Source organism: Anastrepha obliqua, chromosome 4 (assembly GCF_027943255.1).
Source record: "Anastrepha obliqua isolate idAnaObli1 chromosome 4, idAnaObli1_1.0, whole genome shotgun sequence".
Lineage (NCBI taxonomy): Eukaryota > Metazoa > Arthropoda > Insecta > Diptera > Tephritidae > Anastrepha > Anastrepha obliqua.
In genome coordinates, this window is record NC_072895.1 from 67835439 (window position 1) to 67848849 (window position 13411).

The following is a 13411-nucleotide window of genomic DNA, read 5'->3' on the forward strand; positions in this document are numbered from 1 at the left end:
CGACGCACACCACAAACAGGAGGAGGAGCTCGGCCAAATACCCAATTATACGAGAGGTGCCTTGTATATGTCGGGATTTGCAACCCTGGTGTTGCAATCTGGCAACTGACAGCTGTATCGCAAAGTTTGACATTTTTGGGCTTTTACGTACTCAGAACGTTTTTAAATACCAGCGCTATTTGCGTTGTTTACAGTAACTTAAAAGATTCATCTCAGTCCAAAAATGGAATTAAATCGTGAACATTTTCGTGCGATTATTTTTTACAACTTTCGACGTGGATTAACTCAGCAACATTGTATGGATGAACTTAATTCATTTTTTGGCGATGAAGCTCCATCAAGGGCCAGTGTTTATCGATGGTATGGGGAATTCAATCGTGGTCGTAGTTCACTCCAAGACGAATTTCGTGAAGGTCGTCGAAAATCAGTTGTCGTTCCGAAAACCATTGATGGTGTGCGCGAACTGATATGGCAAGATCGTCATGTGATCTATCGTGAGATTGAGACAATCTTAGGCATTAGTGGGACCAGCATACATTCAATATTGCATAAACATTTGACTGTCGAAAAAGTTTCTTCGCGTTGGATCCCACACAATTTGTCAATCGCTCAAAAAAGGCTCGATTGGAAGAAGGAAATGCTAAAAAAATACGATCGCGGGGCTTCGAAACACGTATATGACATCGGGACAGGTGATGAATCATGGATTTACGCGTATGAGCCCGAAAGTAAACAGCAGTCGACTGTATGGGTGTTTCAAGATGAGCCAAATCCAACAAAAGTTGTTCGCGCACGAAGCACTTCCAAGCAAATGGTCGCCTGTTTTTTCGGAAAAACTGGACATGTCGCAACCGTACCACTAGAACAACGCAGAACAGTAAATTCTGAGTGGTACACAACCATTTGTTTGCCAGTTGTCTTCCAAGAAATTAGGAAAACCAATCGCCAAAGACGGATCACTCTTCACCAGGACAATGCGAGCTCTCACACATCGGCTCAAACAACTGCATTTTTGAGCACCCAAAACATCGAATTAATGGGTCATCCGCCGTATAGTCCTGACTTGGCACCGAATGACTTCTTTTTATTCCCGTACGTAAAAAACAAGCTGAGAGGTCTACGTTTTGCGACACCTGAAGAAGCAGTTGTGGCATTCAGAATGCATGTTTTGGAGGTACCTCATTCAGAGTGGCAAAAGGGCTTCGAAAATTGGTTCAAACGCATGCAAAAGTGTATAGATCTTCATGGAGAATATTTTGAAAAACAATAAAGTGATTTTCGATGATTAAAATTTGTTTTTGTTCTCTAATCCCGACATATAAAAGGCACCCCTCATATATACATATATATTATTAAACATAGATGAGAAAAAACTTGAGAGAGATCTTGATGACAAAAATTAAGAATTTTTATCCATAAATTATGAACAAAGAGCACAATTTTTTCCAAAAAAAATGTTTACTCTAAAAAATAAAAAGATGAAAGATATTTAAAAACTTTATATCAAAATTTCCAACATTATATAAATCTCAATATTATTAAATGCCTTAAACATTTTTTCAAATAAATCAATTTTTAGAAGAATTCACAACTATGTTCCAAATAGTTGAATCCCTTCGCATGGAATTGCTCAACACTGAAATTTGAAATTGGACCCGCTGTTCCGTGCCCGTCCTTTGTGGAATTTATATTGTATGTATGTTGTCTCAGGGATGATATATTTACCATGTTTGCTCATTAACTATGGGGTAAGACTCCGTCAGAAAATATGAGATTTGCAAGTGGTCTTTCGATTTATTTGAAACTTTGGGAAATATTAGTTCTAGGTAAGATACATTCGAGCCTAAAAGGATTTTGAAAAATTTTCAAAATTGAGTCATCTACGCCATGTTGAAAATCGGGACCGTGTTTTTTTTCAAAAATCAATATTTCTTGAACCGTTTGGATGGATTTCAATGCAATTTACAGACAATATAGAAACAAATAAGTAGTTTAGATTAGTATTATGGTAAAAAAAAAATTTCGAAATTTTGACCAAAAAAAAGTCAAAAAAAGTTTTTGAATCCATTTTTAGTTGATTTGGCCAGTTTTTTAGATTTTCTGTTATACACGTAACGATTCCTTATGATTTAACCTTTATTTTGAAAAAAAAAAATGTATGGTGTCTATAATAGTTCTCGAGATATTGCGATTTTAGTGGAAGCGCGCACCGTGATCGCGGTTACGCAGCGCGGGAGTAGAAAAACGCGCACAGACCTGCAGCAGTCTGCTCCAGTCACTTCATACAGGAACACATAACGCAGCGCGAACCGTGCGTGCGTACGCGAACCGTGCGTGCGCGCTTCCACTAAAATCGCAATATCTCGAGAACTATTATAGACACCATAAAATTTTTTTTTTCAAAATAAAGGTTAAATCATAAGGAATCGTTACGTGTTTAACAGAAAATCTAAAAAACTGGCCAAATCAACTAAAAATTGATTCAAAAACTTTTTTTGACTTTTTTTTGGTCAAAATTTCGAAATTTTTTTTTTAACATAATACTTATTTAAACTACTTATTTGTTTCTATATTGTCTGTAAATTGCATTGAAATCCATCTAACGGTTCAAGAAATATTGATTTTTGAAAAATACACGGTCCCGATTTTCAACATGGCGTAGATGACTCAATTTTGAAAATTTTTCAAAATCCTTTTAGGCTCGAATGTATCTTACCTAGAACTAATATTTCCCAAAGTTTCAAAGAAATCGAAAGACCACTTGCAAATCTCATATTTTCTGACGGAGCCTTACCCTATGGTGAAAAAGAGTAACTTCGGCTATCACATCACAGGGATTCAGCAGCCGAGTTCTGCACGATCAGTTCACATGTATTCACACACTCGTCCAATCAGTCGTTGTTCAGACGGCAACAAAGTGTCATTGAGTTGACTTTTTTCGTATATCAGCAACACAATCTCAGTTTTTCGTTACATTCCCTGCTACGTCGATTCAACTGAATTCGCTGAGAGCCGGTTAACGGTTGGTTATTGAGCACATCTTTTCACCACAGCGCTATCCGACAAATGGAAAAAGTACGTTAACTTACAAGTAATGAAACTTTACCAGAACATTTTTTTAAGAGAATTAACGCTTGTTTATATTTTTCGTTACTTGGACTGAAAATTCGAATACAAAATTGCATGAAACCAAATCACTTCCCGTGGGTTTCACCAACAAAAAAATTGTATATATTCTGTCAGCTATAGTGCTAAATGCTAAAACAGACGTGGACCTATGGTCTTCAATAATGTACTGTACCGCAAAGACCGACATTTATGTTATGCAACGTTTCAACAAAGCAATCAGGGGAATCGTTAACCTTCAAATCGCCAGAGCCCGCATATACAAAATATTTTTTTTGTTCTCTGTAATAGAACTGATTGTCCAAACTTTGTAGTTTTTTATGTTTATATAAAATATATAATATTATAAGCAAAGCATTAAATATGAAAACCCAACCAAATTAAGTTCTGAAGGGCGATCAGATTGGAGGTACTTTTTCCAACAGGGTTTTTTTTTACAGATCACGCGTGACTACTGTCAAACAAAATGCATAATTTTTTCAGTGCTCATGGACATTTGATCATGAAAAGACTTATAGTACACCACAGCAACGTTTACAATTCGTACAAATGTATCATCAAAATAGACCCTCTGTGAAAAGTGTTCACCGCGCGCTCATACCAACTTATGGTGTATAGCGACGAGTCCCATTTTCGGCTTAATGACTACGTCAATATGGAAAATTGCCGAAGAGCAACCTGTAGCTATTCAAGAGCAGCCATTACATCCATTGGAAACAACCGTTTGGTGCGGCCTATGAACTGAATTTCTTCAAAGACGAGGTTAGCGCCAATGTAACAGTGAACGCTATCGCGCCATGACAAACCACTTTGATACCCTAAATCGACGCCCGTGATCTTCACATGGTTCCAACAAGACGACGTTACTTGCTATACAACCAGTGAAGAAATGGATTTATTGCGTCATCATTTCGGTGAGGAATTTATCTCTCGTCTCGGACCAGTGGACTGGCCACCAATATCGTGTGATATCACATCTTTGGACATTTATTTGTGGGGTTATGTAAAGTCTAAATTTGTGGATAAACCAGCTTCGACTGAGGCGTTGGAAGCCAATATTACTAAAGTTATACACGAGTCCTCCAGCGAGTCGTTCAAAATTGGTGCTTACGCATGGCCAAAACACAGCGCAGTTGCGTCCAATATTGGAAACGGATTTTCTTTAAAAAATAAATTTCGTGAATGGTTTTAAACAAAAATAAATAATATTGCCCAATCAATTTGAATTTTTGTTGTTTTATTTCAATTAAAAACTCGAACCTCCAAATGGATCACTCCTTATTTAAGCAAATTGTGTATCTATTAGAATGGTTTTATTAATAAGTAATAAAGTATCATACAATGTGGTGCAAAATTAATCATCCATTTTTTTTAATACCTTCTTGACTAAATAAAAAAATATTTGGAGTAATTGAAATTTTTATTTTGACCTTTACGCGCTCCTTTGCTTGACTGCTCGTACAAAACAGCTGTCTAAGTCAGTGTAAAATATGAGTGTCAAGTATCAAGAGTCAAATGACGTGCGACGCCATTATTATTATAAAATAAAAATTATAAATCTTCCAGTAGGATTATTAATTTTGCGCCATCATGTATTTACTACAACTACTGGGTCTGCCGTATAACCAATGCTCAGGTATCTATTCAAGCATACAATCACATGGCATCCGGCATATGGTCGTAAGTGCGCAATAAAACAATATAAATAATTCTGAAAGTCCTTACTTCAGTGAATGCTTCTTTTGTGTGAACGTGTTGTAATCCCCGATTTTCGACACACGGCAGCAGCACGCATTTTCACTTCGGACACGCATCATTTTTTAATTTTTTTTTTATTTTGTAGTTTTTTTCATTGCCTTTGTTACCTACCATTTGAAGCTGCATACAAAAATTCAACTATCCCTTTTCCAGGCAATGCGCAATTTACATTATTTAATGAAACTTTTGTTGTTTATCTAACACCTTACCCGCACCTAAATAGTCATAACATGCAACATTCGCTTGCAGCAAACCCGTCAGATAATTAGAAATGCGCAGAGGGTTGCAAAGCAAGAAGGTTTCTTTATGCTAATTGGAAATTTTAGGCGCCATTGAGGGTAGTTTTATGTGGCAATAAGGCGGAAAATTGAGAAATTCAAACAGTAACTAGACGCACTATGTACGCTATTTAAAAAACTCGGGAAAAATGCACATCGATAAGTTCGACAATTTACATTTTTAGGGTAGCGGAATAAAGTTTTCGAAATTCATCGTCGTCAATGCCTACGTGCAACACCTCGTAGAGTGAACTTTTAGTAATTAGTTACATTCTCAATTGATTAAGTGTTGGTCGAAATCTATTTTTGGCGGTCAGTGAACTAAATATTTTCTATTTTATGCTTTCAAGATTAAAAATTAATCACAAAATTTTTTGTTTTAAGTAAAACACGCTTGTTTACAACATTTCTGCGGAGTATTAACTTTCATTATTTTTCATGCATCTGTTTTTCGGTTTGATGGAAACGTCAAACATTATTAATTAATTAATAAAATGTCAGCAGACAAGCGTGAAAGCTGAATAAGTAGTTAAAAACTGCACAATAATGCCAGAGTAATTAACGATTATAACAAGGCACGAAATAAAAACAAAGACGCGTGCATAAATATTTCACTAATAACTTGTATATACATAGAATGGTTCATTGGAAATATTAGGGGGGGTCGATTTTATATATTGGGTAGTCGAAAAAGTCTTTTCGTATTTTGTCAATAGATGTCGTTGGAGTCATCTATCTCCAGTGCTACCAATCACATTGTGTCATATCATATGGTGTTAGAAAGGCGACATTTTAAGCTTCATTTAACCAAAAAAAATTAAATTCGGAGAAGTTGCAAAAAAGTTATAGCTGTTCAAAAATGAGTGAAAATAATGAAGAAATTCGCTATATTTTGAAATTTTTGAATAAAAAAGGGAAGAATGCCACGCAGGCCACCAATGAAATTTGTGAAGTTTATGGGGATGATGCTGTATCAGTTCGTGTAGCACAACAATGGTTCGCTCACTTCCGTTCTGGAAATTTCGATGTGAAAGATGCACCTCGCTCCGGTCGACTTATAGTTGAAAAAGTCGATGAAATTATGGAAAAGATTGACCAGGACCATCACATAAGCTGCCATGACATAGCCAAAGTACTAAACATTCATCATCAAACGGTTTTTAACCATTTAACAAAGGCTGGTTACAAAGCTCGATGTTTGGGTACCACATGAATTGTCTGTGAAAAATTTAATGAACCGATTCTTTGCTGAAACGAAATGAAATCGAACCATTTCTGAAGCGAATGGTAACAGGAGACGAAAAGTCGATCAAATACGACAATGATGTGCGTAAAAGATCATGGTGCAAGGGTGGGGAAGCTCAACAAGCAAGCAGTCGAAAAAAACGGCCAGAACTGATCAGCAGAAAGGACGTCGTCTTCCATCAGGACAACGCTAGGCCATCTTTAATGACTCGGCAAAAACTGAGAGAGCTTGGCTGGGAAGTTTTGATGCATCCACCATATTGCTCTGACCTTGCACCATCGGACTACCATTTGATTCGGTCAATGCAGAATTCCCTTAATGGAGTAAAGTTGGCTTCAAGAGAAGCCTGTGAAAATTTCTTGTCGTAGTTTTTCGCCGAGAAACCACAAAAGTTTTACACTGATGGAATAATGTCTCTAGAAGAAAAATGGCAAAAGGTGGTCGACCAAAATGGTACATATTTGGTTTAATAAAGTTCATTATAAATATAAAAAAAAATGAGTTGAAGTTTGATTAGAAATACGAAAAGACTTTTTCGACTATCCAATATAGGTATAAGGGTATTGCCACCAGAATATACACCGCAGACAAAATATTAAAATGAATAAAATCATATTGTTTTAGTTTATTTTCACAGGGAAGCCATCAAATTTGATGATGATAAATTTAAGGTATGAGTTCATAGCCCATTTGGATATATTCCTGATACTATTTTTATTTAAATTGATCTCTTTTACTTCTATTGATAATATTTTTATTACTACACAACATTTCTGCTGTTATTATGCGAAATAAATACTCTGAATACTTCTGTGGATGCAAAAATACATCTACTTATATATTATATATAATTTCGTAAAAGGAGCAATAAAAACAACATATATGTAATGTTGGAAAAAATGGCACGTGCGATATTTCTCATGCGACAGTGATTAGAATTTAATTTGAAGAGAGTGTGAATAATTGTTGAGTAAAATTAAAATCATTTTTAAGTGGCATTAATGCACAACATTAAAATTAGTTTCTTTGAAATTTATCACTAGTTATGTTTTTGGCCCCTTTCGAATGCCTTGGTATTTTTATAATTATCTTAAAAACAAAAAATGTCCCAAAATCAACTTTAGCACTAATTATAAGACTAAATAGGAGCTAATTAAGGGCTAAGGAAGTCTAATTACGAGGTAAGCCTAACGTCAAAATAAAACAATTTAAACGACGCTTTTTCCAATTTGATAGCCAATAATGGTCGTGTTTGACCTGTTGGAAATGCCCAGATTTTATATACACTGAGCGGAAAAATTATCAATATTTATTTTTATAATTTCGAATCAAAAACTACACAAATCCAAGTTTCAAACATTGGCAAAATGTTTGAACATGCATCCAATTTCCATCAAAAGTCCACAGGTTTCACATAGAATTTTTAGACAATTTTCGGTATGAAAATACGTCAAGGCCTAATAAGCAGCAAGTCTTAAGTGGACTTAAATTTTCGCTGATTTTTGATAATTTCTTCCTTGACGGTGTAGCGCCTTTTCTCCGTATATAAGCAAATATGCATTGGTGCCTTATACCGGACCTAACGTTCGAGGCATCATCTTCCTTAGACAAATCACCGCACCTTAGTGTTTTATCCATTAATTACCTGAAGGCAAGCTAAGAACCTGTTGGGTATTATAGGGAACTCGAGAACCATAACAGCAGACCCATCATTTGCAACATATTCCGTAGGATAAATATTTTTGCTTAATTCTCACTCTTTGAAAATTCTTTGGTACAGAAGAAACCCTTTTTCTTCCTATTTCCACTGAAACTCGTAGCCTCAGAAAATAGCGCAACACCCTATTGATGAATTTTTATTGAACATTGCACCATATATCACTCCCTTTGATACTCTATGAGCCACCTTAGTGTCGGTATTTTAAAAATAACGGCCATTTAAAAACATCTACTCGTTTCCTATTGTTCTTTCTAAACCATTGTTTTTCCTCACAGTCTTTAGTATTTGGCATACAATTGATCTGTTAGCGATAGGGAATCCATCCGCCTTAATGTTCACGTACAAGCGCCTATGTGTATGTGTGTATGTCGGCAGATGTTTCACGAGAAAAGAGAAGAAGAAACTCATCAGCTCATGCGGTTACGGCACAGCAGAAATAGTCAAACAGAAGCAGTAAATGAAACTGAAATTCACTGAAGCAGAAAACCGGCTATCAAAATTATTAATCAAATTTATAATTAGATGACTGCGTGTACACCGAGTCCATACATAAATACTAACAAACACAATCTGTATGTATTACAAGTATCTTAACTCATTAGAAGCATTTGGCGGTGTTGTTGAAACTGATTTACAAGAAAAATCAGATTAGGGGTATTCATGGAATGGATCAATATTTTAGTTGGATTTATATGGAAAATCAGATTATGATTAATTAGGACGCTTTGAGTAACACAATGTCGTTTTTGCAAAAATAAATGAAACTGTTATTTTCGATATTTTGTACCAGATTTTATCTATGCGACAAATTTTCGAATGTCCTTCACAAGAAGTATTTTATATACATATCTTTTTATAACTTCTGTAAGGTCTTTTTTCATGCGATTTTGAAGTTGTGTGGTTTGTACAATGCATACATATAGGCTTTTTTAGGGAATTCGCGGATAGACAGTCTCCAAAAATCGAGGCATGATCAAAGGTCACACCATTCGTTCCACTGACATATAGCGTTTATGGATGTAAAGCACAGTTAGATCTACCTTAATTATCCACATCCAGATGTCAGTGATTTGTTTTTAGAGTGATTTTTTGCAATTCAGGGATTCCCCCTCACTACAAAATTAATCGGAGAAGGTACTCAGGTTTGCAACCAATTCTGAACGAGCCTTTAAAATCGTACGTGAGCTGCAGAGCTGCATGTCTGGCTATCGTGAGCTACATAAAGAATAAATATAATCATCATCGCAAAGTTTAATTACTGATTACATTGTCAGAAATGAAAGAGCTATACAGAACAAGAATAAAGTTTATGAAAATGCAAATCGCAAATATCTATTGCAGAAACTGTGATGATAAAGGTGATTTGCAACCACATCGCAAACGTTGTAAACCATTATCAGATAGCGATAATGATTAAAAAATGCCCAACTCTATGACTTTTCAAATCAAATAAAATGAATTAAGTTTGACTATAGGTTTATTTTAAGCTTTTATATGAATTCCCTTGAGACATTCGAAGTAATTTATTAAGCAGCCTATCTCTTATAATTGCTGCAAAATTTTTATGCGGCTTTAAGTTAATTTTAACTCGTTGTTTTGGTTTTATGCGATTTTAAAAAATTACGGAACGTATCCCTACTTTTTCAAGGCAAGTAAAGTATTTTTTAATGCGAATTTTTTATACGCGCTTTTCTGTAGAACGTATCTATCGCATAATTCTTTCATATTGGCATCATTTCGTTTTTTGTAATAATCTGAACTTTCTAAATTAGCTTTGTATTGGTAGTGGTTCTCAGGTATTTGGCCTTAATGTTTACATGCACGTCAGTTTTGAAACACCTACTATAAGGGATATGTTATATATTTTTTATTGCTAAAGATAACTTGGGCCGTCGTTGGTCGTTGGTTCGAATCTCGGTGAGAGCAAAATTAATAAAAACATTTTTCTAATAGCGGTGGCCCCTCGGCAGGCAATGGCAAACCTCCGAGTGTACTTCTGCCATGAAAAAGCTCCTCATAAAAATATCTGTCGTTCGGAGTCGGCTTGAAACTGTAGGTCCCTCCATTTGTGGAACAACATCAAGACGCACACCACAAATAGGAGGAGGAGCTCGGTCAAACACCTAACAGAAGTGTAAGCGCCAATTATTTATTATTTTTTAACTTGGGCCGTCTTGTCACTATTTTTAAACTAGTCAAGTGATTTTTTAGTTCTGATGGTAGTTTCTGAGTGGTTTGTCCTTCGGTACTGGCTGGTACCAAAGGAACTGTTTCATCAGGGAATGTTTCTTGTTATTGTAATAAAATGAAGGTGGCTTTTTGATATATTTGCTGAAACAAAACCTCAATAAGAGCTTCAGATTTTATATTGTATTCCATACTTCAGCAGTCATGTTGAGCCTCCTTAATAACCAGATATAAATTTATCAATCCAACGATGAGTAGAAATTCTCTAGAAATGCTACCTGGTTTACATTTTATAATCTTTAAAAAGTGTTTTTTTTTTTAAACTATGATTTATTTATTTTCAGTTTTAAACCAGACAAGTATCCCAAAAATCTGATTTCAGAAAAGGTGAAAAATTATTTACATACATACATACATATAGTTTATTAAACTCGATTGCCTAGAAGCATTTTCAAAAATCCACACATGGCTCTGCTTGTGTAGATCTATAAAAAGCCAAGAATAGAACAAAAACATGCCCCTAAGAACAAAAGAAACAACGAAAAACATTCGCAGCACTTTGAACATCTAAATGGGTACTTGAATACATGAAGAATGTACATCATTTGTCATTGTTTCTCTTTTTTTATTAGATGTTGTTGTTTTTTTTTTTTCATTTTGGACCTTTCAAGTTGCCTACCGAAGAAGAAATACTGAGAAAACGAAAATATTTACCAATATGAAATACACAAAAAAATGGTATGCAAATCGAATTTGTGATGGTCAATCATAGCACAAGAAAATATTCTTGGCTTGAGTAAAAATTTAATATGCGATAAATAAATTATAATTTATCGGAGTGGTATTTAATTAAAAAATTAAATTTTAGTGCAGCAAGGCAGAGGCATTTATAAAGGCGTTGTGGGAAAATATTAATAGTTGCATTTACGAGCTTAGATCTGACATTGGAATAGAAAATAGTGGGTAGTCTTGATAAGCTGGCCGGTATTTGATTTTTTTTGTTAATTTTTTTATGTGCAAATAGGAAATCTTAACGAATATAAATACAAATCACCAATTCGAGTACGAATGCAGCCACGAATAGAAATATGAGCACAAATTCAGACACTAATACTAATGCTAATACGATTGCAGGCATTGATATAAATGTGAACACAAGCACGGAAACGAATACGCACACGAAGGTAAGTAACAGCATGAATAATACAAACAGGAGTACAACTAAGGTTGCAGACAGAGTGGAAGCGAAGCCGAAGACGAAGTGGAAGTCGAATTGCTTGCATTACGAGTAAGCTGGCGGGTGTTCATAGTGGAAGACAAATGAGATGTAATAACAGTTAAAACTGATACGTCTTCAGATGTGCAATTGTTTCTCAACGAAAAAGTTTTTTCAAATGTAAAATTAGTAAAAAAAAAAATAATTTCATGAAAAAAATTTATCTAGAGAATTTAATCACTTATTTCAAAAGTTACGGCAGTACGAACAGAAAATTTTCAAATATTCAAGAATGTCAATTAATATTATACGTTTGATAAGATTTTGCCAAAAATTAAGCCATTTATTGAAAAACAATGGAAAATGCCAGTAAAACTTTAATGTGGTTATTTATCCAAATGTCAAATATTTACTTATTTTTCCACTGATTTTGAGTTAGTGGGCGGAGGGGGAAATTAAAAAAAAAGTTCCCTTCCTCTAAGCAACTCCAGAGGACCCATTTGAAAATTAAACAAAACTCATTCGCAGTATTTTTTAATTCAAGATAGTTAATTAAATGGTCGTTACTACAATTTTAGAAACTAACTCGCAACAATTAAATGAAATGTAAACAATTCACTACAGCAAACGATTCGCCTTTGAAAACAGTACCGCATAGTTTCAAGCTTGCGCCACATCTCCATCGACGTCTTCGCTTGCACTGTTAATATTAATATTATGCTTCGCAAATTAATATATTACTAACTTGAATACGAGTACGAATACGAATGCGAATATAATTAAGAATTTTAACCCGAATACGAGTGCAGACATTAAAATTAATATGAGTACGAGTATTAAAACGAACACGAATGTGGCTACTCATGCATTGCTATTCATAAGTCATCTCTCTGCTCAACTATTCTTAATTCCCTCTTTAATTAATTATACTCTTGTTGTCAGTGGATATATTAGTTCGAGCAATTTCTCAACTAGCGGTTCATATGTTCAGCAGATTTGCTACTATACTGAGTAAATGGTCGATGGATCTTCCTCTACTTCTTAACCCCGGGTCGAGTATTTAAAACAGTGTACTACCAGGTACTCAATAAATATTTTACTTACTAGACAATAATGATTTTCAAATTGTCCAATACTTTTGCGATCGCTCTGACTTTTCAAATTGCTTTCAAATCATATTCACTCCTAACCCCACCTACATGTGTATGTACCTACATATGTGTACTTTTCGCTCTGATTTAGTATTTGTACTATGTTCTCCTTCTCGGTTCTACTCAATACGAAGCCAACTACAGTTACTTGCCATGAAGATTTGGCGTCAGTGATTGAATAATAAACAACAGATTTTAGAGAATCGACCGAAACAGTATGATAAGTGACATTGCATGCGTAATTCGTATAATTTCGTACTGCAAAAATAGAAAATAAAGTTTAGCACTGTAACAAAAGCTCCATTTGTCAATTTAATTGTTTTCTATCATCAAATAAATTGTTTGTTTGGTTTTAAAATTAACTTAAGCGCATGCAAATTGACCCTCTGAATAAACAAAAACACAACACAATTAAAGTATGGATAAAAAAAACAGTAACAATAAAAGCACACCTTATGCGGCCTAAGCAATTTGATATCAATGATTATAGTATTAAATGTAATGTGAGATGCGTTTCATTGCCTCCAGCATAACAGCAGAGGCCCAGCAGAGACCAACGCTTGAACGGACAATTAATTATTTTTTTCGATGCTCACAATGGAGGCAGTTCATGCCCATTAGTTGGTACGTATGAATATGTGCTCATAAATGTATGTACCCAACAACGCTTTTTGTTTGATATCAACTTGAGATGCATTGGATTTGAAATAGCTTTTTCAAATATCCGAT